Source organism: Marmota marmota, unplaced genomic scaffold, assembly GCF_001458135.2.
Source record: "Marmota marmota marmota unplaced genomic scaffold, marMar, whole genome shotgun sequence".
Taxonomy (NCBI): Eukaryota; Metazoa; Chordata; class Mammalia; order Rodentia; family Sciuridae; genus Marmota; species Marmota marmota.
In genome coordinates, this window is record NW_025999944.1 from 10202217 (window position 1) to 10226287 (window position 24071).

Genomic DNA, 24071 nt, shown 5'->3' on the forward strand with positions numbered 1-24071 from the left:
AAAAGTGATTCTGAGGCCTTTCAATTGCAAAAGCAAAGCAGCCAAAGCGTCTCTTGGGGGACTCATCCAAGGGCTACGGACAGCTTGAAGAGAAGAATGCTGAACAACCCTGGTTCCTACGAAGGCCACATTGCAGCTGTCATACTGAAAGTCGACTAAAGTTGAAGGGATTCAAAGATGCTGAAAAAAAAAAAAAAGGTCTTCCTCGTGTGACAGCTTTAACAATATTTGCACCAGGCATGGTAGTGCACACTGTAATTCCAGTTACTCAGGAGACTAAAACAGGAGGATCACAAGTTCAAGGCCAGCCTGCGCAATTTATCAATACCCTGTCTCAAAACAAAATAAGGTCACTAGGGATGTAGCTCGGTGGCAAAGAGGACCTGGGTTCAATTCCCAGTACTGGAAAAAAAAAATATTTGCGAAGTTGTCATTGGTAAAAATGATAATGGAAGCTTCTTTAGCTGTCTCTGTTCCTGTCCATTGAACTGCAAATACAACCAAATCAAAACCTTCTGGGAAAGATTCACCACCTCAAATTCTATTAATAACATTTGAATTCATGAGAGGAAGTCAAAGTATCAACATTAACAGGAGTTTGGAAGACATTGATTCAAGCCCTCACAGATGACGGAGGGCTTCAAGACATCAGTGGTGGAAGCAATGCAAATTCGGTGCTAGCAAGAGAATTAGAATTAATTAATTAATTAATTAAGCAGAGCCTGAAGATGTGGCTTGCTAAAACTGCAGTAGATGAGGAGTTGCTTCTTAAGGATGAGCAAAGAAAGTTGTTCCTTGACATGGAATCTACTCCTGGTGAAGATGCTGCGGATGTTATTGCAATGATAACAGGATTAGACTATGACATAAACTTAGTTGATAAAGCAGCTGTAGGGTTTGAGAAGATTGACTCCAATTTTTTAAGTGCTTTAAATCTATTCTGGGTAAAATGCTGTCAAATAGGATCCCCTGCTGCACAGAGATCTTTAAGGAAATGAAGATTCAATCAATGCAGCAAAATTCTTATTGTCTTTTTTTAATAAATTGCCACAGCCACCCCAATCTTCAGCAGCCACCATCCTGATGAGTCAGCAGCCACGAGAATTGGGGCAAGACCCTTCACCAGCAAAAAGAGTGTGGCTTGCTCAAGGTTCAGGTGATTAGCATTTTTTAGCAATATTTTTAAATTAAGATGTAAATTTTTTTAGGCATAATGCTATTATACACTGAATGGGTTGTGGCATAGTGTGAATATAATTTTATATGCCCTGGGATACAAAAAAATTCATGTGATTTGTTTTATTGTTAAAATTAGCTTTATTGCCATGGTCTGGAACTGAACCTATAAGATCTCTGAGGTATGTCTGTAATACACACACACACACACACACACACACACACATGCACACACACACATACACACATTACATAGATATATAGTATAGGAATTGGTTCACATGATTATGGAGCCAAGAAATTCCCACAATCTGCCATCTGCAAGGTGAAGTAACAGAGGAGTTGGTGCTATAATTTAAACTGAGTCTGAAGGCTCTTTAGAACCTGATACTATAGGTCCTGATTTCCCATGGTAAGAGAATATGGATGTCCCAGCTCAAACAGGAAAGTAAGTTCACTCTTCATCTGCTTTTTTGTTCTATTGGCCCTCAAAAGATTTTATGATGCCTACCTGTGTTGGTGAGGGGCTATTATCTTCACTTAGTCTACTGATTTAAATGTTAATCTCCTCTAGAAATAGCCTTCACAAGACACACACCTAGAAATAATATTTTACCATTTATCTGGTCATCCTTTAGCTCAGCCAAATTGACATATAAAATTAACTATCACAGCAAGAACACAAAGGTTTGGGCAAACCCTGTTTGTGAGCCTCTTTTCAATTTCTCCATTTTTATTCCTGTGCATTAGTTTGTTGATATCTGTGCCATATAAACATTGGCAACTCCAGAGGCCTTTATGTAATTTCATTTCAGGGCCAAGAGTCCTTACAATGTGGAGGCTTTTCTCAAGCAATCACACACACACACACACACACACACACACACACAGTGATTCTAGCATGCTGGCATTTGTAAGTTGCATTTGGCATCTCAGCTATTGTGAGTTGAACTGTGTCTCCTAAAATGAGTGTCTCAGTCCTCACCTCTAGTATCTCTAAATGTGACACTTAGAAATAGAGATCCTTGCAGAGTAATCGAGGTGAGGTCATACTAGGTTGGAGTGGGCTCTAATGCAGTGAACTGGTATCCTTTAAAGAAGGGGAAAATTGGGATGTGGACACAGAAGAAAGAGAGCCACATGAAGAGAGAGGCAGAAAGTGAGTGCTGTGGCTGTGAGCCATGGAATGCCAAGAATTGCCAGCCACCACCAGAAGCTAGGAAGATGTGCTAGTCAGCTTCTCATTGCCTGAGAAAACATCCAAGAAAGACAATTTAAAGAAGAAAAGATTTATTTTGGCTCATGGTGTCAAATTTCAGTCCATGGTTGGCTGGCTCCACTGCTTTGGGCATGAATGAGGCAGAATATCATGGCAGAAGGTGTGGTGGAGGAAAGCTGCTCACCTTGTGGCAGCCAGGAAGGAGAGAGAGACAGACAGACAGACCAGGAACATGATATAGTCCCCAAGGCACATCTCCAAAGGCCCACTCCTTCAACCAGGTCCCACCTCCACAGCCTCCACCACCTCCCAGTAGTCCATTCAGTTATTGATGGATTAACCCACTGGAGAAGTCAGACACCTCATGATTCAATCACTTCCCAAAATGCTCCACCTCTGAGCATTGCTGCTTTGAGAACCAAGCCTTCAATATAACGCATGAGTCTTTGGAAGACACTTCATACCCAAACCAAAACAGAATTCCTCTCTAGAACCTTCAGAGGGAGCATACCCGGTTGACACCTTGATCTTGGATCTCTGGGGTTAAGAACTGTGAAAGAATAATGTTCTGTTGTTTTAAGATATTCACTGTATAGGAATTTGTTGCAGCAGCCACAGGAAACTAATGCACCAGGTCTCAGAGGATCTTCAATGCCTGCCAGGGTAACCCATATAAGATCCTTCCTTAGTGATATCTACCTTGTTGCCCAGTCGGGTTCATTGTCAGTATCCAGGAAATTTCTGAATGCAAAGCACAGGATTCTTAGCCCCTCACAAACCAACTAACAACAATACCTGTCAAAAATGTATTCAAAATGGTCTGGAATAGACGCAAGTCTAGGAGTTGTTTTATAACAGGTCTCACCCATGTGAGCCTGGACTACAGGAATAGCAAATGTTCTCATTTTATCTGAGCAAAAGTTTGTGGCACTTCCCACTGTTTTCCCAAGTGTCCAAATGCCTCCGTAAGTTATTTTTCTCCAACATTTTCTTTATAGAATCAGTCAAGGAAAGAGGAACTGGCTTTCTGGCACAGCCACTACCAAGACTGTTATTCCAATAATGAAAAACTGAACAATATGTTCTGCGTAAACTGCAATGTAATCTAAAGTTCATTTGTGGTCTCTACTCCCCAAAGTCCATATTACAAAGGCTGTCATTAAGGGAACAGATGAGGATAGCCATGAGCCAACTACACTTGCCAGTCCTTCTAGCTGTTGGTTTTGTCTTTTAGAATCGACTTTGCTTGGCGTCAGTATTGTTTGAATTGGCACTATTTTGCCTCCACACTTGTGGGCTGCTTTGTCCCTGCTGGTCCTATGAAAATCTGTTTTCTTTAAACTTTCTTTGCATTTTGTTCCAAAAATCATCAGAGACACAATGACACCCACTTGGGAGTTAACAGCCAACGGTCAAAGCCAGCGTCTTGCCATTGCCCTCCCTCACCTAGGACCCAGAGGGCGCCTTCTTCAGCATCTTCCACTATCCCTTGAGGATGCTCTGTGCATGTTCAGATGGTGCCTGAGAGTCGGCAACCTGTCCAGGGCAACATGTTAGCCCAGGGAATTTGTGTCATCTGGCCCACCGTCGGTGCACAGGGAGGGATCTCATCCATCTAGCAGCCTCACTGCTCAATAAATGTCTTCTGGTCATTGCTGGTCAGCTTCTCCAGACCCCAGAATGCCTCCTCCTCACTCCAGTCCTTCAAACTGTCAGCCGTAGCACATGGGCCATCACCCCAACAAGATGAGGGCTCCAGCCAGGGCAGCTGCTCCTCCTTGATCCTTGCGTTTGGGACCATCTGTCAGGCCAGGCTCCCAACGGGTCTATTCTCAAATTCAGGGAAGGAAGGACCGACGGGTGAGTTGAAGTGGTCCTGTGACAGTGCAAGCGCGGAGTCCCCCAGTGCGGCACGCGGGACCTGGGAAGGGAGACCGCCCTGCATCTGTGCCTGGGCTCCGCGGGTCGCCTTTCAGCCCGCAACAACCGAGATGCTCCCTTAACCTCCTTGTCGCACTGCCGCCAACCCCCAGCCACCGCAGCTGCCAGGCCGGGCAGGGAGCGCCGCCAGGCGGCGCACGGCGCTCGTCCCCTGTCCTGCCCCTGCCCGGCGCCTGGGACCACTGGGGGGCGCGTTCCTTGCCTCCTTTGGTGTTTCTCCTGGGCCCCCAGACTTGGGCCCTTCACCTGCCCCCAAATTACTCCTACCGAACTTTTCCTCGTCCAGTTCCCCACTCCCGCTGCACTCCACTGCCTCCTTCCATCCCAGGTGCGCAGGCTCCAGGAGTCTTCAAAGAAGGCCAGGTGGAAATCCACCAAGACCTCACAAATGGCAAGAAGCAACAGCTGTAGATTCAGAGCGCCTCATGGAAAGGGCCCCATTGCGTGGGTTGAGCAGAACCTCCACGGCAGATCCGGGAGGAGGAAAGAGGAAGTTTTCAGGTGGGCCAAGTGGAGGCCGAGGCCGGAGTCCTATGGGATGGCTTTGGGGAAACGCATCTGGCTTTCTCTTGCTAGGCCTGAGCTAGAAGCCCAGCCCAGGACAAGCCTTAGGGAAGCTTCCCGTAATTGATCAGATCTGGACTCGCTGAGCCTAGTTCTGTTTTTATGCAGGGATTGACCTGAATCCCTTTGTGGATTTTCTGTCCCCTGTCTCTGGTGACCATATACACCTTCTCAGGAGAAACCTGCCAATAGAGTTTCTCAGTAGGCTCTAACTTCCCAAGGTATCAGGTTTAACATATTTCTAAGAGAAATTCTTCAAGTGGGCAGAGGTGGGCACCTACTACATGCAACCTGAGCCCTGGACCTTCAGCCATGTGATGAAGGGAAGCTGAGATCTTTAATTTTAAAACCATCTTCCCCTCCCTCTCCCCCTCCTCCTCCTCCTCCTAGTGGTCCATAGTGCAGCCAGCCATATGGCTTATGTATATATGGTCTATGTATCCGTCATTTATTCTAATGAACTGTAGCCTAATGACTGACTACACCACATACAAGGACAGAGGGATGAGGTAGGGTGTGGTGAGCATTCTGTGGCCCTAAATTTCATATGAATTCAGTTTCTATATTCACATGACCTCCCAGATTCATTTTGTCATGACCGTTTTCTATTCCTGAATTTTCATCCCGGTGTGAGGAAATAGGCAGTGCCCTAATACTCAGAGTTTTGGGGGCATCTGCAAAAAATCGTGTTCTGTCCCCGTCTTCTCTCTCCCTGAGTCTAGCTGGCTGCAATTGAACAGTCCACTGGTGATTCATTGGGTGCTATTTAGTTTGTTCCGTCAGCTGTTTATTAATCTGTAGCTTCCTGTTAAGATGCAGGGTGTGCTTTTTAAAGAAACCTTACACAGCATAAGTTTTATTTTGGGACCGGACACACTAGTATACAAAGAGGATCTGTGAGAGTTATGTAGTCCTGCAAGCTATTCTTGCAGCAGAATTTTGTGAGCACACACTATGTGCCAGGCGCTGTTCAGAGAACTGGGGGTTCAGGAATGAATGAGACCATCCCACCCTGGAGAAAGGTTACCGTCTGCTTGAGGAAAACAAGTGTAATAGCATGTGGTAAGTGCAACCATGCATGTACTAGATATGGTGGGGCACAGAGGAGGAACTGGAGAGTTCTAGGGGAACAGAGGAATGAGAAGGTGTTCATAAAAGAGGCTCTGGAATGCAGTCTAGGCAAGATTTCCAACTGGTGGATGGCATAACAAAGATGTCACATTTTGGTGACAACATGGGGGGGATATCTTGAAGGAAAATCATTTGAAGGTTATCTTAAGAGAATGTTGCCAAGGTTTAGGCAAGAGGTGCCAAGGCCACCTTGGAGCAGAGGCAAGGGAATGGAGAGGTGATTTGAAAGAATATTTATAACAGAATGGAATAGTAGGGTTTAAGGGAGAAGGAGTTGAATGAAGGTTTCTGGTTTGGAGTTGCTTGGTTCATGGTGCTGCCATTAAGTAGCTTGGAAGAAAAGAAGGAGAAATAGGTTTGTTGGCTGAGGGCAGAAGAGACAATGGGCTCGCTTTTGGATCTGTTGAAGTTGGTGCCATCTAAACTATGGGGACATCATCTGGGACCATATGAATGAGGCCAGGACATCATTCATCCACTGGACATCCAAGTTTGTAGTTTGAGAAGGAAGCCTAGACTGGAAACACATATTTGAATGACATCTAATCATTTGGAAATACTGTTAAACGGATGGTTTTCTCCTTAGTACTTAACCAATGACTGGTGCTTCGAAAGTATATATAAATGTTTATGTTAAACAATGTTTTGGGGGTAAAACGTAAGTGCATTCTAGATCATGGGTTTTTTGCCTTAATGGTGTCGGCTTTTATGACAGAGAAAGAGAGCAATACCATGATATGATGCCATCTACAAATTGACCTTTAGGTGCCAACGTTGATGTTACAGATGTTGCTTGCTTTCAGTACTAGAGACTTAAAAAAGACTCTGATAACTATGGAAAACTGTATAATGAATAATATAAGAATAATATAAGAGGAGAGTTCTCCAAACAATTCTTACACTAGTCCTCAGAAAATGGACAAAAAGGCGAAAGACGAAAGTGAAATTTTCAAGAATATCTTTAATTGAAAGTATTCTTTGTGTCGAAGAATCTAGATGAAACCTAACCCCAACTCTAACCTTGACCCAGCCTTAACCCAAACCTAAATCTAACACCAGTACTAACTCTGGCATCGAAGCTTAGCCGCAAACCTAGTATTAAAACTTAACCTCATCTTAAGCTGAACCCTGACCCTACACTAACTGCAAACTCAGCACTAAACCTAACTCTAATTTAACCCCTTTTTTGCCATTAACCATAATTTTACCTCTATAACTGACTTTTTAAAGGGATAGACCTATTAGGGAAAAATGTTCTTTTGGACTCTAGTAACTAGATAACTAAAACTGATAGGTGAACTTCAGATTAAATGAGCAATTCATAGGTGGATCATCATCAGTCTTTAACAACATATCATGTTATCTTTAATAACATATCATGGGTTGCACAGGCAGCCTGACCTTTCTGATAGAGACAACGAAAGGTCAAGTTTTGTTCCTCTATCTCTGCAGGACATTCTGGCTTCTGATGTGCCTAATGAGGGTTGTTATTAAAATTCAGTTGCTATCTCTGAGAGGCAAGATCCAAATTGAGAGAATGTTTTCATGGACTTCACAGAGTGTATACCAACCTTAATCCCAGTCTTCTAGGACTCCCACGAGTTTATGACTTTTGCACTCCAGGAGACCTCACCAGCTCTTCCACCTATAACTAAATCCCAATGTACCCACATCCAGACTCTGCCACTAGGACTTACCTAGATTGGACTAGCCATCACGACAGTGTGCAGGGTTAGGCCCTGGGAGTTACAGAAATAATACAAGAATACTGTATTACATTCAGAGACTTCATAGCCAAGCTGAGAAAAAGTGACTAACATAATAAGACACTGAGAAAATATGATGGGCCTGACATAATTCAGGGCTGTTATGTGGAACAGACTGTATGTTGAAATGGTTCAAAGTTATAGACATTGGTGGATATCACGCACAATATTTTCTCTCATTTATATAGCATTTAGCAGCTCACCAAAATATAATACATATTCCATCATTCCTAGGGTCCTGGGAAGCTACTAGGGAAGGTATTAGTATAATTGTGCTTATTTGTATATGCAGAAATAAACTGTAAAATTATTTGCCCCCCAGCCAAAGTGGCAGAGATCTGAACTCAAATCAAATAATTTCAAATATGATGGAAGGCTCATGTTGTTTCGTGGAATAGACGAGGCGTGAACCCGGGGCTTCGGGAGCCAGGCAGAGCTGCTTATGTTCATGAAGGGTCTCACTAAAAAGTCAGGGAAGTTTTCAAACTAGATAGTGACATAAAGAAAGGTCACTCAGAGGGGTAGAACAAGCAGGTCCTGGAGGCCAGCTAGGTGGCTTCTGGATGTGGCTTCACAGAAGGAACTGGAATGGGGTGGCAGCAGTTAGTCTAAAATGGAACTAAATGAGTAAAGAGAGAAAAAAGGGAATTAAAAAGGATATGCTAGGGGCTGGGGATGTGGCTCAAGCGGTAGCGCGCTCGCCTGGCATGCGTGCGGCCCGGGTTCGATCCTCAGCACCACATACAAACAAGGATGTTGTGTCCGCCGATAACTAAAAAATAAATATTAAAATTCTCAAAAATAAAAAAATAAAAAAATAAAAAGGATATGCTAGTGTTTGAGCAAGAGTGATGAACCAAGTGAAAAAAAAATCGAAGAATTCCAAATTTCTAATATCTAGTTGTATAGCCTCAGGTAAGTCAAGGGACTCTCTGGGCCCCTCATCTGAACAAATCAGTGAAAGAAGGAAAGACAGCAAACCTCCCCTCTCAGGGGACTGACACCTGGCACACATCTATAACTACTGGATATATAACTATTGGATAAATCCATGGCTCTTAAGGACAATTTTCAAATGGCAGGAAAGATGTTCTCCATACATCATTATCCAAAGTACATGTTTGAAGACACGAATTGAGTGTCAACCTACTTTATATACAAACAGAGATATGAAAAATGATGGTATATATGTGTAATAAGAATTGTAATACAAAAAAAGTACATGTATAAAGACATGAATTGGCGTGCACATACTTTATATACAAAGATATAAAAAATTGTGCTCTATATGTGTAATAAGAATTGTAAGGCATCCCGCTGTCGAGTATTTAAAAAAAATAAAATCAATTTTAAAAAGACTATTTAAAATTAAAGGGGGTGGGGATGTGGCTCAAGCGGTAGTGCACTTGCCTGGCATGCGTGCGGCCCGGGTTCGGTTCTCAGCACCACATGCAAACAAAGATGTTGTGTCCACTAAAAAATAAATATCAAAAATTAAAAAAAAAAAAAATTAAATTAAATTAAATTAAAAAAATACTAGAAAATATCTAAATACTGCACAATGGGGGAAGAATTAAACAAATTATGAATATCATGTAGAAATTAAAATCACATTTGAAGAAATTAGTTGTTTATGATATAATGTGGGGTGGACAGAATCATAACACATTACTATCCAAATATTATTAAAAATAAATATATGAATGGGATAAAGAAATGATTAAGAGTGGTTTCCTCTGGCTGATGGTAATATGTCTGATTTGTATTATCATTTTTGTACTTTGTACTTTTCTGGAATTTCCAAAGTTTGTACATAATGAGTCTCTACTGTTTTTATAATGAGAAAAAAATATTTAGGAAAATAAAAAAGAAGAAAAATGAGATCAGTTGTGTTTAAGATGTTCAGATGTGCTATGTCCCTTTTAACTGTTTCCCAGCGATAGCACATAATGAATAGAGAGGCCACATCCTTCTGTGTCTGACTTAGAATTCTATCCCTTGAGTGGAGTAGATTCTAAAACACAGCAAAGGGGACAGGTGACCTTCGTAGGAGAAAGAGAATAGAGCTCAAGAAGACGCTGCAGGAGCACATCTAGATAAATGCCTTCACTGGAAGGAAATTGGAGTACTTGTCGGTGAGGTAGTCTGACCTTTGGGAGCTGTTTACTGCTCAGATAAATAGAAAACCAAGTCCGGAAGTAGATAAAAATGCAGTTATGTCACAATTGCAAACAATGCTTCAAGGCTTCATTGTACAAAGTATTTCATGAGGTTTGCTAACCTCAAGGGGACCTTTGCCAGGATTCCTCTTGGTTTTCCATCAGGGCTGCAAAATGTTTTCAGCAAGAATGTGTTCAGGCATAAATGGAAACCACCCAGCCAGTGACATTATGAAACACCTAGGAGTGGAGAACTTTTTTACAAATTTATATATAACTAAGCATAATTTGGGGAAGAGGGAATGTGCCCTCGGGGAAAGCAGTAATTAAAAGCTAGTAGAATAGTTCTTAGAATCTTGATGTGGATCCATGGTAATTCCTGTTTTTGTGCTTGGTGAACAGATGATATAAAACAGGGCCACTCATTTGAGAAAATATGGGGCGGTGACTGAGTCTTCTACTAAGTGTACGACCTCACATGACCTTGTACTCTCACTTGCAGTGAAAACTATGGAAACTACCTTTAACAGATAAGTTTCTGACAAATGGAACCTTCCTTTTTATTTATCTTTGATTTTATTTTACATTTTCTGTGAATTGGTGTTGTTTCCCACCAAATACATGCTACTCAAAGTTCAGAGAACTCTCTTCTAATTTCTTTTTCTCCTCTCTACAATCTGCATTGGCCTTGCCCATGATTACTGTCATTCTCTGCTCTGGCTGTCACCTCATCATATCACTAGGTGAAGCACAGCTCCCAGAAACCCCACAAAATGTCCCATCTGGGAAGAGTCAGGGTGCAGGTTCTCTGGTCCCAATAGGATCATCTTGTTTATAGACTTTGGGTAACATGCTAGTTGTCTCAGTCGTGCTCACATTTGTAAACATGACCTAAAAGAAAATAAATGCACACAGTGATTAGTGGAAGAACCTGAATTTCTTATTTCTTGGCTTTTGTGCCAAGTAGGCAAAACCATTTTGATTAGTGATGAAGAATTTTTCCTAATTGTAAGATGTTTTTTTGATGTGGGTTGTCAAAATAAATACTAAGATTATTTGCTTTCATCACCATAGAGGAAGGCAGGAATGTTCAGAAAACAAAAATTCACATGTCGATAGTAACTTTTTAAAAGATGAAGCTTGTTGGAGTCTGTTTGCATCTGTACAGTATCTAGGAGGAGGAAGGGCACCACTTCTGGGAAGGAGGGAAGGAAGGACAGAGAATAAGAGCAGAATGAGAACTTATCAACCTAATCTATAGAAACGGAATAATTAGGCCCAAGATGGCTTTTCTGCCGCAGCCCTCTTGTTCTGTATTTTAACTTGAATGACTATTTAAATAAACTGCAAGTCACCACACCGTATGTAATTGGTATGACATCTGGGGCTCCATAAGAGGCCACTGTTTCTCTAACTTCAGCTCACCAGTGCACTTCCTGCAGTGTGCTTTGGATTAACTGTCAGAGTCAAAGGGTCTAATTACTCTCTGGCTGGTTTTAGAATCTTCTCTCTCTCTCTCTCTCTCTCTCTCTCTCTCTCTCTCTCTCTCTCTCTCTCCCTCTCTGGCTAGCAGAAGTGTCCCTTCCTGCACTTATATCACTCCTACATTCGAAAAAAAAAAAAAACAAAAAACAACTTAGTCTCTTGCCAAACACATACAAGCAGAGAGCTAATAGGGTTAGCTACTCTATTTAAAGAAACTTTCAAATCATTTTGCAATCGATACTTCCCACTTTGCCTGATTACATGTACATTTTACACCTTTTCCATGACAAGTGAGCCAGGATTATGAGCTTTTCGTCCATGACTTGGCATATAGAGAGAAGGAAGAAGAGGAAGAAAATAATTTGAAGATTTTTTGCGGAGAGAAGGGACTGGGATTTTACTCTGTTGTGGAGTCTGCTGGAAGAAACAAAGTCACTAACGCCAGGCAACTTAACTGAATGCGTTTTACATTTTAAGTTTCAGACACAACCTGAAACCCCAAGAGGAACCTCTCCAAGGAGCTGGCAGATCCGAGCCTGGTAAGTCACTGCTTTGAACTGAAACTTTCTTCTGAAGCAAAGCACTAGAAAGAATATTTTAGGAGGAAATATTTGGGTTCTTAAAAATTCTATCCTTTCTATATACATGATTGTATAAAAAGAGGAGTCCTCACATGTTGGGGGAAGTAGCTTAGGGTATCTTTCCAGACTGCTTTGTGGTGTGTTTTATGCTTGGCTTTGTCAGTCTCAGTCCAGTGTGACATAAAATCAGATTGCCATGGACATGACATTTGAGGATTCAGGCAGCCTAGAATACTGTGAATGATGAAATATCACCTGGTTAGATATATGGGGATAGTTTTCATGAACATTCATTGAGGGATGATACTTTCAATTAGAAAACTGAAGTCTGTCTTGATTCAGGAGACCTAGTTTCATTAAAAAGATGGAATAGAAATTTTTCCTTTTGCCCTTTATTTAATAATCTCATTAGTGTTCAAGAGATGAAATCATAGCAAAAAACATTGTGTTGGTGACAAATAATTTTATAAAGAAAGCAGTACCTAGAAAAAATGTTGAAATAAGATGCCATCTATTTCCAAAGAAAAGATGGACATTTGAACTTCAAAAAGCAGAGTTAGAAAAAAATACCTTTTCCTTTCTACTTGTCCATAAAATTTTCCTTTAGCTCTAGAATCAAATCCTCTAAGTTGGTGTTACATGCCTCTTTGCCCTCAAGTGAGTGGGGAACGCCTCAATGTGAAATCACTGCAGCTTGTTAAATGCCAAAGAGAAACTTCTTAGCCAGACAGATCAGATCACCAATTGCCATGCAGAGCAGTTGCTAACCAACAGGAAATGTCACTGTTCCCTTTGAAGACAACTGAGGACCACATAAAGAGCCTACGCTTACAAATAATCAGGAAAAAACATTGGAAAACGTGCAACCTCATGTGATGCTTTATGTTCCCATGGAGAACAAATATTGTGGTTCATGTCATCAATAGTAATGACTAAGTTTCAACGTGTTAGGATTGTGTGGTATGCAGATGCAATGTCTGCCTAATTCCATGATGACAGTGACATAGCTGAGTAGGATAGAAGATAGGAGTGAGACTTCAAGGACAAATGAGGGCTTATGGAGGTAGCAGGAGGAGATGGCTTTTATATGTCCCTTTGCCCTCATGGAGTGACTGGGAAACACCTAGATGTGAAATCCTTACAGTTTATTCAACACCAAAGAGAAACTTCTTAATCAGACATCTCAGATAATCATTGGACATGCAGAACAGACCCTTGGCAGTGCTGGAAGCACTTATGTGATGTGATTTTTACCCCTCTCTGTCCTGGGAATTTCATTTCCCTGAGATGAGGGAAGGAATGGAGCCTCTGCAACCTGTTCTGGTGCTTTCTTTATTTCTGAAAAGGAGGAAATAAAATTCCCAGGAAGGGATTTGTTATGTATGTGTGTGAGGGATCTCCAAAACTCACGTGAGACGATGCAAGAAGGTTCAGAGGAGAAACGATTGGGTTGCAAGAGTCTTAACCCAATCAGTGATTTAATCCCCAGATAGGGATTAACTGAGTGGTAACGAAGTGGTAGGGTGGAAGAGGTGGGAACTGGGGTGTGACCTTGGGTACATATTTGTATCTGGCAAGTGGAGAACTCGCTCTCTACTTCCTGATCACCCTGATGATAGCTGCTTCCCTCTGCCACCCTCGACAGCCATGATGTTCAGCCTCAGGACCTTGAGCCCTGAGGAATGGAGCCACCCTTCTATGGAATAAGACCTCTAAAACCTTGAGCCCTATGGTAAACTCTTCCTCCTCTATAATTGTTCAGGTCAGATCCTTAGTCATAGCAGCAAAAAAAAAAAAAAAAGCTGACTAAAACAAGATCCCAGGCATGCCAGATAAACAAAGGGGCTTTATGGGACTGTCAAGGGTTCATCCTTGGGTGGGTCTCAGAGCGCCTGTGAACTGTCTGTACTTTTATGCAGAATTGTAAAGAACTGCTTCTTGGCATAGAAGTAGAACATTTGAAAGAAAGGAGTTCACACACGTGGAGGGCAGTGGAAAGTTTGAACTAAAGCTGCCTTTGAAGCCAGGACTCCTGCTGCCCAGCACTTACCCTCTATCTTAGGACATTCTCAAAAAGAACAGCCTGATTCAAGACCTCTCTGCAAGCTTTGTAGAGAGTGTCTGTGTGTGGGGAGAGAGAGAGAGAGGAGGAAACGACTTCCTGCCCTTTGTAAACAAATACTGGTCAGCAGGGAGATTTAAGAACCCTGTAATTGGGTTAGTCCTGCCCTTGGGCCTTGACCATGGGAGGAACTGAGGGTGTCTGAGTTGGTGAGATGAAAAGTCAAGTGGAGAATCAGAATCCCAGATCGATAGGATAAGAGTAAAGAGGACAGGTGTTTGCAGATTACCTGAGAATCAAGGCACCTAAAGAAACTGGTACCGTGAGAGTCAGAAGCGCAAGGGGCGGGCAGAAAGGAAGGAATGAATGGCCATGAGTGATTCTGAATTGGTCCTGCTGTCAGTCCTGTGCATCCACGCACTGGGGGAGCTGGACGTGGCCAAGCGCTAGATTAGCAAATTATTTCCCCAACACCAAGGCTACGTAAGCTGTACCTAAGATCTTAAATCATGGGCTGAGATTACCCAAAATGTTCTCCTCCAACCCCCTCCACATGGACAGTGAAGCCCAGATATTAATTCAAGATGTTATAAATAATTAGTGGCAGTGCCAGGCCAGAACCTGTCTACTCTTCCCTAGTTCACCGGCTAGTTCACCAGGTGGTCATCTTTGCCACTCTTCTCTGAGACCTTCATGTCCAATATCATCGTACCTTTTATCCTCGTTTATATCTGTCACAAACCTCAGGTCCCTGGTCACCAGTATCTCCTGTACATTATCTTTTTTTCCGGTCATGTCTCACTCTTCCAAAACTCCTGGCATCCATCACCATGCCCCCTGGAACTCAGACAGAAACAGCTAATTTCCTCATCTCTTCAAATTCATCTTTTGAATTTTCATTTCACTGCTTAACTGACACCTGAATCCCCTGTGAGGACCCTGAGGACCCTGCTTATCCTCAGCTGTCTCAGTGTGTGTGTGGGAGTGAATGAGATATCTTTTCTCCTCATTACTCCACGGACACCCTTTCTCCCTTATCCTAAAATCTCCCAGACTGAACCACATGCTGTATCATATAGGATAACTATGAAGTCACCTACTACCTCCTGCTGAAGTCATGAACATGGGTCAAATATATTCTAGGACCTGAAATTTCAAGTGCTACCTTGACATCTCTGAGCCTCACAGGGCCCCAATTTCCTGACCATGAGGTACCTAGCTCTCACTAGATATGCCTCCTCTCAGTAGGAGAGATTCTCCATCCAGCAAGTTCCTTTATCAGCCTGACCAGCTGCACTCCTGGTCTTTAGCCTTCCAGGTTTTATTTCCCTGCTGTCCTGTGAAATTATTCCAGTAAGTCAATAATATCCTCAGTGAGAACCAGGGGTCCTCAACCCTCTTGTTACTCCAAATCCAGGCTCCCACATTCTCTTCCAGTTCACTCAGTTCCCTGGGTGACCCTGTTCTGTGTGGCACGGAATGTGTCCCTCCCCTGAGCTGTAAGTACCTAGGCCCAAGGTTTGATTCTTAGACCTCTTCTTCTTCCATTTATGAGCTCTCTCTTTGGGTGGTATGATCCAACATCATGGTTTTGAATAGCAGTTACATGTTGAAAACTTCCAGATTTTTACATCTACCTGGGACCTTTCCCTTGGACTTGAGATTCTTCTATCTAGTGACCTACCTAACATCTCACCTGGGTATCACATCAGTTTGGGTTCAATCTGAAGTGCAGAACCTCTATGAAGCATAGGGAATGAGGGATTTATTATAGGATGGGAATTTCTGCAAATGTGGGAGAAGCTAAAGAAAAGTTATTGGCTCAGTCTCTGGTAATGGGACTGGTAACCAGAAGGAAGAGTTGGACCTGAAGAGGAAGAGAACAGCACCAACAGGAACCCACCATGAAAAACTGGAACTAGACCTGATACACTGCCTCCAGCTTCAACATGATGACCTGCCAAAGGATCTGGCTGGCTTTGCCAGGGGGTTCACATACCCCTGCCCAAGGAGTCTGCAAAGTTAAAAGAGGAGACATAATGGGAGCTGGAGGAGCTTCAGGCTGAACTACTTACTATCCCAGGGCAACAAGGCGGTGGGCTCATCAGCCGCAATGTGTGCAACCTTCAACAGAGCGCCAACTTCATCTTCAGAATGTGGTGGCTGCTGCTTCACCTCCACCTTCCAAAAAATGGTACAAATTTATTCATGGTGCAATCGGTCTGGAATCATACAAAGAAGAGCATACAGGGGAATGTGGTTCTGTCTCAGCTAAATTGGCACTGATCAGTACCCACATAGTGTCTGAAGGACATCTCAAACTTAACATATCCCAAACCCTGTCCCTAAATCTCCCTCGGCAAATCATTTTCATTAATATTATCCACATTGTTCCAGGAGCTTCAGGGTCATCCTTGACTTTGCTTTTTCTTTCACACCCCAAATTCAATCCTGTAGGAAGTTCAGTGACCTCTGCCTTCACATATATCCAAATCTGACCACTCTGTCCAAGCTGTAAAAATTTCCCACTTAGATTTTGCCGTAACTGTCCAACTGGTCTCTCTGTTTGACTATTTTTGCCCCACTCCCTCCATATTTTGAACACATGACCCCCAAGACAGACCACATTCCTCTGCAGCTCAAAACCCACCAATGGCTCACTGATTCACTAAGGGTAAAAACCAAATCCAGTGATGAACATGAAGAGACTTATTGGGCTATGCTGCCTCAGCCTTCCAAGTTCAGTGTTCTGGATTACTTTAACCAAGTTCATAGTTGCTTGACAACACCTGAGAGCAGTTTTAAAGCACAGAAAGGAAGTCACTTGCCAGAGGACAATGACATTGTTCCTTGTCTCTGCAACAGAGAGGTCTAAGGGAAGAGAAAACCACTGTTTGCTGGGAGAAGAGCTTCCTCGAAAGTGAGACAGGTGCTAATGATCCTTGGTGATCTTGGTGATAGTCACAGATCCCAGAGGCAGCATTCTTTGGAAGTGGAAGGCAGAATGAGGAGAGGTTTATTCAGCAAGTGAATAATTTATAGTTGAAATTAAATGTTATTAAGCCTTTTAAAAATATCATATGCCTAGCACATGGGTATTGTACTCTAGTGATTTGTAATGTGACTGTCCCCTTAACTAGGCCTAGTGCCACTTCAGAGCTGGGACAGGATACTTTTTTTTTTAACCCTCCCATTTAAGTTTTAATAACTTCATGAGATGGATTTTACTACTGCTCTTGACAGATCAGGAAACCTTGGTGCAGAGAGAGGGTATGTACTCAGGGCCGTTTAACCAGTGAATGTTGGAGCCAGGATTCAGCCCGAAGACCATGCACTTTCCCAAGTCTACTGTTCTACTAAGGTGTCCAGAAGGAACCACTGGGAGCTCGAGGCCGATGTGTATGGGGAGCATATATTTTGCATATGTGTGGGCATATTCACTAGAGACAGCAAAATCTCATTCATCTCTGGTGGCTTTTGCCTCTTTTTAACCTAATGGCAGGGACCTTGGCCTTTCTCCTGGGTACCCATGCAGGGTCTCTTCTGTCTAAATGCCCTTACCCTTGGCAATCATTATCCTGCTACTCAATTTCCCTGCATTTCCTTCTCACCTGGAAAATGGACGTATTACATCCCTCCTGCATGAATTCATGGTGAAGAGTAAGTAAGAAATTAACTTTTGTTGAGTGCTTGGTGTATACTAAACACTATTCCAAGCAAGGGATTGGTGTATTTTATCTTCACAACCCATCTATAAGTAGGTATGATTACTGTCATCATGGTCACTTAAGGAGTGAGAAAACTGAATGTCACAGATGAGGGTCCTGTCCAAGGCCACACAGCTAACACAGCGAAGATTCAAATGTGGCCCATGGGGCCCTGTGGGTCACAATGCCATTTAATCTATGCTGTATTCATTTTAAAAGTAATTTAAAATGATTCTCAGAAATAGCCTTGAATATGACAGTAACACACTAGCTGCCACCTACTAAATGTCCCCTTGTCCCAAACACTGTGCTTGCTCCCTTGCTCTGGTGCACCAGCAACCCCCAGAACCTCAGTTATTATGAGGGTTAAGTGATATGAGAAATGCCCACACATGATGGAAGACTGATAAATACTAGGTCTGGTTTCCACCAGAGATAAGTCTTCATGCCTTCATACAGAAACTTCTCTGAGTTTTCTATACATTATATTGCATATCCTTTTTTTTAACTTTTCAAAATATCATTAACATTTTTCCATGTCAATGCTCATCAACAACACACATCCTCAATGGCTTTGATATCATCTCCACTTTGCAAAAGCTGGTTCTTTAGGGTAGGAAAACAAACAAACAACAATAAAAAAAAATCTAAGGTTTACAATGGTTTGTGAACCTCCAAAGGCCCACAGTATGTCAACGGAAATATATCTGTGCCTCAAAATTTCATGGGGAGGAGGGAATGGGTGGAAGACAATCAGGAAAAAAGATCTAAAAAGTCTCCTTAGAGGGTCAGGGCACAGTGGTACACGCCTGTAATCCCAGCAGCTCGGGAGGTTGAAGAAGGAGGATCACAAGTTCAAAGCCAGCCTCAGCAAAAGTGAAGCACTAAGCAATTCAGTGAGACCCTGTCTCTAAATAAAATACAAAAACGGGCTGGGGATGTGGCTCGGTGTTTAAGCACCCCTGAGTTTAATCCCTGGTACCAAAAGTCTCCTTAGAGGGGCAAGAGTGGAAAAAAAAAGTTTGAGAAACATTGATCTACAGCATCATTTTAGATAAATAGGACTGTATTCCTTCACATGAACATAGCACAATTTATTTAACTGCCATACCATTGTTGAAAATTGAGAAAGTTTAGTCAGGTGCAGTGGCACACACCTATAACCCCAGCAACTCAGGAGGCTGAGGCAGGAAGATTGCAAGTTCAAAGCCAGCCTTAGCAACTTAGTGAGACCCTAAGCAACTTAGTGAGATACTGTCTCAAAATACAAAATAAAAAGGGCTGGGGATGTGGCTCAGTGGTAAAACATCCCTGGGTTCAATCCCTAGTTCCAAAAAAAGGAAATTAAGGAAGTTTCCTCCCCACTCATCACTATAAACAATGCTGCAGTAAATATCCCTAGTTAATATTTTGTGCATCTTTTAAATCATTTCATTAAGAACAACTATCAAAGGAGGAATTGAAGGTCAAAGCATCTTTCAGGGCTTCTGATATATAGTTTCTACTTTAGGCAGTTTTCAGAGAAATTTTCAATTCAAGTGATACATAAAACTAGAGGAAAGAGAAGACATTTCTTCAAACAACCGAAGCTAATAAATTCACCATTACAGTGAGATGGGTACTTTTAAAAGTCACTGCAGATCACCGTTTCTCAAGATGTCTTTTGTCTGGAACATTCTGAAACATATTTTCACTCGAAACATTGCCTTGTCCTTCAGAAGAGCTTCCTTCCTTCTGTAACTTGTTGGTGATATGTTGGTGCATTTTTATTATGTAATGGGAATATTGAGTAAGCTGAAGGCAGTATGATTCCAGCCAAGCCTCACTTGATTCTCTCCACCCACTGATTCTCAGACTCACTTTTTGTCCCCAGAACTTTGCAAACTCTCAGATGGACCCCATGGTTTTCCCAGGTCCTCTTACTCTGAGAGAACCAAGTCTGCGATAACTATTAGTTTCAAGAAGAGTCTCATTTCAGTAACTAAATATCCAATCTAATGAAAAAAAAAAAATCGAATCTCCAGCTCCCTCAGAGAGGTAGCCTCTCTCTCCTGGAGGCCTATTTCATGCTAGGAAGCTGAGGGTGGGACCACGGGAGCTTCCTCTTTGTAGGGTTCCGGGTATTTTGTTTCCCTCAGATATGGTAAGACCCCGCAGTCACAGAAATGACTGTCATGTCGGAAGGCACTCACAGTTCCTAGAAACAGGAGGCATGGCATGCCACCCCCGGGCCACATGAGGAAGCCCCAGGCTAGTCAGCAGGCAGAGGGAGCAAAGGGGAAATGTGTGCAAGCACTTTCATTGTGGTTTCCATGGGAATGGGGACAGGTTAACAGGTTTGGGATTGACTAGTTGGAAAAGTTCCAGGGGGTTGTTCTGGGGCATAAGGGCAATCTCTAATTTTTCCTGGTACCTGACCCTGGAGTGACTCGGACAAGGAAATAGTGGCCCCGAGTGGTAGGAGTGGTATAGAGGAGGTGGAAGGGGTGAGGACTTTGGATCAGGCCATCTGCCTATGAAAGGCACTCGCAGGGGACGCCATTTGCTATCTTTAGGAACCAGCTCACCTTGGAAAGGCATCATCTCCAGATTCAGCAAGAACACAGATGTCAAAGCATGGGGGATGGAAAGGGACATGATTAATACAGTTTTGTTCTCTTTTCTCATCTTGCTCTTCTGCTTGACCTCTACCCAGACCCAGAGAACCCACGGCCCAGGAAGTGGAGGTGCCTGGGAACCTCCATCTGAATTCCATTAAAGTGGATGATGACTTTCCGGTGGCCATTTTTAGCCTCTTCTCTTCCCTGGGCCCTTTGATTTAGTCTACTCCAGACTCTCTCTGCTAAAGTGAGGTAGGCTCGCTCCTGGAATAAGGCCTTAGAGAAGCCCCCCTTTTGTAAATAACCGTGTGCAGCTCTTATCTGTGAGCTGCCCCACCGATCCAAGGGAAGAAGCATGCACCTGTGCCCTGCCATTGGTGGAAGGCAGTGTACTTCTCATACAGTTGCTTTTCTGCCCCTCTCTGCTCAGCCCTGCCAGGCTGCCATGTTATGCTTGTACCCAGCTCTCTGAGCAGGCCTACTGAAGCTCCTGTCACACTTGTGGCTGGGTGAGGCGTCCCCTTCCCCTCCCAGGGCAGGGTGCGGCTGGCAGAGGGGAAGCACAGCACAAGTCCCCTCTGGCTTCCTCTTCATGTTCAATCCTTTTACAACTCTAGTTGGCTGAAGCTTCTAGCTTTGTAAAAAACATTTTCAGATCCTTGCCTAGGTGGACTTGGGCATTTTGACAACATTTCAAATCTGTAGTTCCTCAGTCTTTGTGGCAAAACCAGTCACATCATAATACTCTGTTCAAATTAAAAATAAAAACCACTAAAGAAAAAGGGAAAACACCCAGTTAACATGATGTAATTTGCTGACACTCCCAGGCTTTCAGAGGAAACCACATGGACCATCTGAAAGGTGAGTCAACCACTAATTTTTCATCATCAAATCACATCAGCAGTTATACCTTATTGGCTCAGTAATTTAGCATCATATCAATGCTCACAAGTCAGTTCAGGTATGCCTTCTATCAAAAGTATGTAACCCAGTATTTTTATTTCTGGTTAGTTCTTTAATCAAAGCAAGAGTTTGATGCCATTTTAATTTTTTATTTTTATTTTTTGAAGTTGTAGATGGACAGCATGCCTTTTATTTTATTTGTTTATTTTTATGTGGTGCTATGGATTGAACCCAGTGCTTCATGAATACTAGGCAAGCACTCTGCCACTGAGCTACAGCCCCGATCCACCATTTTTATTTAATATGATAGAATAAAGTTATTAGAGATTATATTCAGTAGCTATGCTTTGGCCATTAGCAACATCAAATAATAGGAACTGGAGGTTTTAAAGCTTATTTTAGGTCCCAACTTTCTTTAGATAAATTTGATTGGCCTATTAGGCTTAAAGGGATTTCATTCTGATGCACATGTAATATTCATTGGATAATCTCCATCCAATGGCTTCTTCAACTTTTCCTTTCAGAGCAAGGTTTGTAAAAACCAATGAACTGACAACAGTATTTCCAATTTTATTCCTAGAGTGTGTTAGCTTTTAGTGATTATCTTAGTCCTTTTTATATCACTGTAAATGAATATCTGAGACTGTAATTTATAAGAAAAGACATTTATTTCTTGTACTTCTGGAGTCTGGGAACCAAGTCATAGTGGTGATACTATCTTCTTATTCATTATTTTCATTTGTAATGTTTAGATTTTTTTTAAAAAACCCTGACTTAAATTATGAAAACAATTAAAATCTCATATCAACTGAATAAATACTAGCTAGTAAATTCAGGCATTTATTTTTCATTGTAGCAAAGTAGAATATAAGGCAGTCAGATGACTTTAAACTACAGATAATATTTATTAACCAATAGAAAGCTAGGAATTAAGTAAGGAGGTAATAGAAGGCTTGAGAGCTAAAGCAATAAGCTTTCTGGTTGAGCTAGGTTGTCCTACATATATAATATATATGTCTTAAATAATTTCTGATCTTAAGAAATGGCTTAGTGAGTCTTTAAGTCAGAGACATTAAGCTAGAATTCTAGTCATTCAGTACCAAAATCTACCTGGGTGTGTGAGTTTCTTCACATCTTGCTTGGCATCACCTTATGTTAGTTAATATGTAATTAGTATATAATTTCCCCCTTCTTAATATGTTCTTAGAAAAGAATGATTGACTGGTATCACTTCTTCCGGGGAAGTATACACAGTTCACCTGTGTATCCAAGCGTCACCGCTTCCCTTTACCTGATGGTAGCTTCTCTGCTGGGAATGAAGTTGTGGTTTGATGCTATTTGCATATTTATTCACGCTATTTGTGATAGCACACATTTCACCCTTAAAGTTTTATAAAGGATTGTTGCACTTGCTGGGTCAGTGTCTACGTGGTAAGCTGTTTTCCCATTTCTAATAAAACTCTGGCATCCTAGAGAGTACTGTTTTCTGGACTTTGTAGAAAGCAGCCAGAAAGCAGTGTATGCTACCTGATATTCCCCTGAGACTTGCTTCCTTGAGCTCTCCGTTTAGTTTGGCACAGTTTTCCTCTTGTCTTGGAGGACTGTAAGCCCCGGAAGGGACACAGGGCATCACAGGAGGGGGCACTCTGCTCCCCACATTTGAACCTGCAGGTCACAGACACCTGCCGAGAGGTATGGCAAGGTCTCTCAACAGCTCTGGTGGAACCCAGACTGAAGGTAACCATGTCCTTCCCCTGGCTAATGCTCACAGTGTCCCCTGGAAGCAAAGTGGCCACAACCATGTCCCATTTCAGATCTAAGGTCCCAAGCTGCTGTGGTTTCTCTTCCAGACAAAAGCAGTGCTGGTGAAAGTGACTTCCGCCTCAGCATCTCATTTAAAAGTGTCAGTTTACCAGGAGGCATAGTGATTAGAGGAAGATGCTTTAAATCAATAGGAATTTTTGGGGGGTTTTCCCTAAGCTTTGGTCCCTGGAGGCCATCCCCTGCCCTCTCCACGTGAATTCACTTTTCTCCCATCCCCATCTCCCTCAGCCACATCTGCTCTGGACAGACAATATGGCTTCCTGGATTATTCAGAGAACGAGCTGTGAGGTATTCTTATGCCTCTCTTTCCCTCTTTTTTCCTCCCCAAGTTAACATATCTTCATTCATTCTTTCCTTCCCCCGTCTTAGGGAAAATGAATTTCATTTCCTTCTAAAATCATATTGTCCCTAGTGACTTTTCTAGGTGAGGGTCATCCTTTGGTGTCTACATCTTCCCTAGGTTACTGATCTTTCTCCTCTCAAGCCTTCTATTACCTCCTTACTTAATTCATAGCTTTCTATCGGTATTTATTTCATTTAATTTCCCCTTTTTTTCTCTGCCTATAATCATCTATAAAACTTACCTTGTACAAAAATCTCCTCCAATGTCACTTCCACAATGTTATTTTCCTGACCCTCTTCTTTACCATACTTCTCAGAAAACAGCCTGTTCATTTCTCATTAACTTCTAAACCCTGTGAAACCTGGTTTGGGTGCTCACCACTCGGCAGCCATGGACACGGCACAGCTTACCTTCTCCCAACCGCCAAACCCAGTGTCCTTCTGAGAGGCATCTCCCTGGACCTCCCTGCAGATCTTCCTTCTGGTCTTCCTCCTTGGCTCTGGAAGCTTCTCCTCTCATCCTTCTCCCTCCCTCCCATCTTGCCCTCACCCCTGAAGAGCACCCAGAGTTCTCTCCTGGGGCAGGAGGAGGTGAACCTAGGGGTGGGGGG

At 42.5% G+C, this 24071-nt stretch overlaps 1 protein-coding gene across 3 annotated transcripts in view; it reads left to right on the top strand.

Annotated features, from left to right (window-relative positions):
• The first annotated feature begins 5785 nt into the window (after nucleotides 1-5785).
• Nucleotides 5786-24071, top strand: part of Psd3 (pleckstrin and Sec7 domain containing 3) — a 567268-nt gene continuing 548982 nt past the window's right edge. For 2 of the 3 annotated variants that reach the window (XM_048801652.1, XM_048801653.1), the window contains exons 1-2: nucleotides 5786-5962; nucleotides 11919-11980. The gene's annotated coding sequence lies outside the window, so the exon portion shown is untranslated. Of the gene's footprint in view, nucleotides 5963-11693; nucleotides 11981-24071 lie in introns of those variants that run through there. The other variant, XM_048801654.1, reaches the window with a different exon arrangement.